Below are 4,491 nucleotides of genomic sequence, written 5' to 3' on the forward strand. Positions count from 1 at the left end.
TGGCAGTACACATGGTGCGCACGTGTACCATGACAATCATTAAATAAGAGGAAAAATACAAAAGAATACTAACGCAATGCGTGAAAACGCGTGCTGCGTTAGAGATTGACATTGGAATCTTCCCTTTTTTCTATGACATGAATGATGCGCTGACACACGTCATTCAATGAGAACGAGAAAAAAGGGAAATATTCCATGATGTGGCACGACGACACAGCGTCACGTCATGGAATAATCAATTAAGAAATAAAAATAGAAAAGTGTATTTTGCCTTTTTCCCCCTTTAGGTACATGTGGATGCTTTGAAGGGTGCAAGTGGGGACGACGAGGTGACGAGGAATTTTAGTGATTTGACACTTCAACTGAAACAGAAAAAGAAAAGACGTCAGTGCCAATGATGAGGAGAGAGAAAAATCAAGGGCTATGATTTCTCCAAATTCAAACCACGATATCTGTCAATTTATAGGCTCGATTGAGCTGAAATTTTTAGGGTTGCTTCATCTTCCCCTCCTCTTTCCATCAATACCCTCCGATCTATAAATAGAGGCATTGATCACTGTGAAATACATCCTTGAACTTGCTTCGTACTCATGTGGGCTGATTGAAAAATCGTAAGTTTTTGAGATCCATCATGTGTGTTCTTGGTGACTTGGGTGTGTGAGAAGAAGCATTAAAGAAGAGGGGGATCTTATCAACACTCGTAAATCACTGTCATCCTGGCAGAATATAAGGATCTATGGTAAGTCTCTTCGCCTTATGTTGTTCTTTTTTGACAACATCGATAGCATAATCAGATTCTACTATCATATTTTCACTGTCACACCACTCTTTGTGTCCCCATAATCGTGTCTCTCTATCATCATAGCATTTATTCTCTTAATCAATATCATATCCGACACATCCTCTACCTCACTCATGTAATGTTTCACGTCATTCTACTTTTATTTCTTATTTTATTTTCTAATTTCATGTTTGAATTTTAACTATGTACAACCTTTGACTTGATATCACTATCTCGACTATTATCTTCTCGTCATTATTTCTTCTCATATCGATAATCACTATAGTAAAAATATTGAATCCTTAATCATCTTTCCTTGTGCAGACAATCCATACTCATCACTAGCTAAATATTCCTAAGTACTGATATATATATTTATTGAATCATCTCAATTACCGAAAACCAGTTAAAACCCTAAAATTGAAATTATCAATCCCCACCCAATAAGTTCCTCGATTCAGGGTGGATCCGGTAATCTTTTTAGCTCGACTCAGTTTTAATTGAGTAGACTAACATCATAAATTTGATTCAAGTTCTTTCAACCACCCAACAAATTTGATTTGATCAAAAATCAGTATCGTGATTTCATTCAAGTATTTCATCAAGCACCTAGTGTGCATTCAAAGTAATTCATTGATTTATTTAAGTTCATCCTGAGTTTATCCTTATACAAATATATATATATATAATGTATATATATATTACATAGTGAAAATTCTCATGTTTCGGCCTCTTTGGGGCACTGTGTATATAACTAAATATTTCTATAAACCAACTATAATTCTGTAAGATGTCAACAGAACTACCCCATTTCTACCAATTTTCTGCTATAAAGATACATAAAAATATATAACTATATTATAAATATGACACTTCTATAAGTAATATTCGACTGTTATAATTGACATACTAATCATATATATATATATATATATATCATTCCTCAATATTCTTATTAGTCTCTTTACTTTCTGTTAATCTATTTCTCTATGATGTCGGATGTTGTCGGGGACGTCGTCTGATCGGCACCGAGTATGATGGCTCGGTACTGATAAATGATGATGGTATCGAATGTCGACGGTATCGTCGTTCGACGGGTAACCCTAATGGGTCGATGTAACTACGATGCAAGTATGAGTGTCCTACGTGTTGTACGTGCAGGCTCCAACTCGAGGGAGGCGCCGAGCTCCAAGGTAGGACGAGGTCGCCGGATGACGTGACGGTGGCCTCTCAAACCTCGTCAGAGCAACGAAGGTGTCTACGGCCGAATTAAATTGTTCCGTAGGGCTCGCACACAATGGCCGTACTCGTCCGTACTGATAAGACACTCACACATTGTAGTTTTCTCTCAATTTGTCTCTCTCACCTTCCAAGCCTGAGCGCGGTGGAGTCGGGACAAAACTATACTGCAAAAGGTAAATAAATGACCGATGGGAGAGGACGGTGTACCTTGTCGTCGGTGGCTCGCGGTGCAGAATTTCGTCGACGTCGAAGGTGATTCGAAGTGGATGTAGAGGAGAGACGCTGGAGAGTGGACGGCGGCTCAACGAGCAAAATGACAAGGCTGGAGCTTCTAATAAAGGACGGAGGAGGAGGAAGGATGAGCTATTGTGGAATGCTCTAGCGAGGAAGCGCAGCTACGACAGCTACTCAGGGCCGCATCCAAATCAGATGGGGGGTCCTTGAGCGGCTGCAATAGCGCACCTTGATGTGCCTGTGACTAGCAATTCAGAAGCAAGTGGGCATGAGTCTGGTCATCCAACGACCAGTGCCCTGACCTGAGTCGGTCGATCGGTGCACCGTGATGAGCCAGGGAAAAGCTGAATTGCCGCAGCCAACCCACGGGTGAAGCTCTCCCTCCGCAAGGTTAGGTGATCGAGATAGATCAGTAGAACGCCCGAATGGACTGGAAATACAAGTGAAATCATGGCGCACGGTAGTTGGGAGGATAGGTTTCCTCACATTGGCCGCAGCTGATCAAATATTCGACTTAAGGGCTCGACGAATTCATGTGTGGGCTAACCAGATCCCAACCAGATGTGGCAGGCCGTCAGGATAGCGTAGTTGCACTTCTGCTCCCGTAGGGGGCAGGAGTGTTGAATCTGCTGACCAAATTTGGACGATCGAGGATCTGCAAAATTTGGAACCGATGGAGATTTGGGGAAATGGATGAAGGGCATCCTGGCGGGGAAAAATCAGCCAGCTGGGTGTGCTTCCTTCCTCCGATCTTCGATCCCCCACATTTCCTTCCGAAATTTTTTCTTCTCAGCTTCTTCCTCTCTCGACCCCTTCTCCTTTCTTTTCTACCGAAGGGGTGAGACCAAGACGATCGAAAACAATTCTTTCTACGATAAATTCCTGGTCTGTTTGTCTAGGGCGCCTCTCTTCCCTTATAAAGGGGAAGGGATGGGCCCTTAAATGGGCAACAAATAGGGAATTGGGTCCATTAAGGGGACCCTTATAAAATGGGCCCCCTCATTTCAAGGTAAAAGAGGGGAAATTAAAATAAAAGAAAGGAAGAGAAACAAGAGAAAAGGATCAAAGGAAGGCCCCTCTCCCTTGACGATAAAATGATGGACGGATGAAACACGTCACGAACACGATGAAAACATAACGACAAGAACAGGAAAACCTAAAACACGAGAGACAGAGAGCGATGAGAACGAAAATGATAACGACCATCTTCACCTGGTCTTCGATGATGGTGGCGGGTGGCGTGGACGGCGTCGTTGACGATCTTTGATGGCGTGCGCCATCACTCTATCTAATTAACTGAATTCCTCTAAAACTAAACAAATATTTATTGTCTCCCCTCCCTTCATATTAAGCTCTTAGTATATCAATATATCACTATACACCTATATTCTCATCTATATCAACATCTAATTGAGTAATCCCTTAATCTCTCCTTCTGTTTAGTAATCGCAATTCTATTCCCTTTCTCTCTTTCACTCCTAGTCTTACATTCTATTAAACTAAATATTTCTATAAACCAACTTCTTACGTCTAATTACATTAAGATCCTTACTCCCTATCTAACTAAAATCTTAATATCAGTATCCTTATATTCACTTCCTATTTTCATATAGCTTACTACTAATTAATTAAATAACCTCCTAGCCCCTATTCATAGGATTTTGCTATTCTATCTATCTCATTAATTTTCTCTACTTCTTCACTACTGACACTAATATCATTCTTAACTAGAAGGTGATGGCGCAGCATCGCCGGACACCGTAGAGCCATCACGCGAGGAGCCACCGTCATCACCGAGCCCGCCACCGACACGTGTCCAGCCGACACGACGAGCCGCCGCAACGACGCGCGACCCCCAGTTCAGATACTCGGCATGACGCAGGCGCCACTTCATCGTCGGAGCACCCCACTTATCCTTTGTTTTCTCTTCTTATCTTTACTTTTGTTCTCTTTCTTTATCTTTTGTCATTGTCGTTTCCCTTGTTGTCGTGTAGTGAGGGGAAGAGCCCATATGAGGACATCTTCCCCTCCCATGGGCCTGACAAGCCCATTTTCCCTTTTTTTAATTTTTATTTTATTTTCCTTTTTCTTTCTTGTTTGTTGTTTAAAGGGGGGCCATCTTCACCCATTATATAAGGGGGGGGGGTGGACGCCCAAGTGAGGTACTCTAGAATTGGAAGTTTCATATTGGAAGTTGAGGAGTCATTTCGTGAGAGGAAGGAAGAAGAAGAAAG

General features: G+C 41.9%; 1 long non-coding RNA gene across 1 annotated transcript; it reads right to left on the minus strand.

Annotated features, from left to right (window-relative positions):
- Nucleotides 1-232: 232 nt before the first annotated feature.
- On the minus strand, nt 233-3,140 carry LOC144706609 (uncharacterized). Its single transcript, XR_013582281.1, has 2 exons — nt 2,231-3,140; nt 233-362 (listed from the first exon to the last, which is right to left on the minus strand). It is a non-coding gene; the product is annotated as an uncharacterized LOC144706609 (long non-coding RNA).
- Nucleotides 3,141-4,491: the final 1,351 nt, after the last annotated feature.

Source organism: Wolffia australiana, chromosome 8 (genome assembly GCF_029677425.1).
Source record: "Wolffia australiana isolate 7733 chromosome 8, ASM2967742v1".
Lineage (NCBI taxonomy): Eukaryota > Viridiplantae > Streptophyta > Magnoliopsida > Alismatales > Araceae > Wolffia > Wolffia australiana.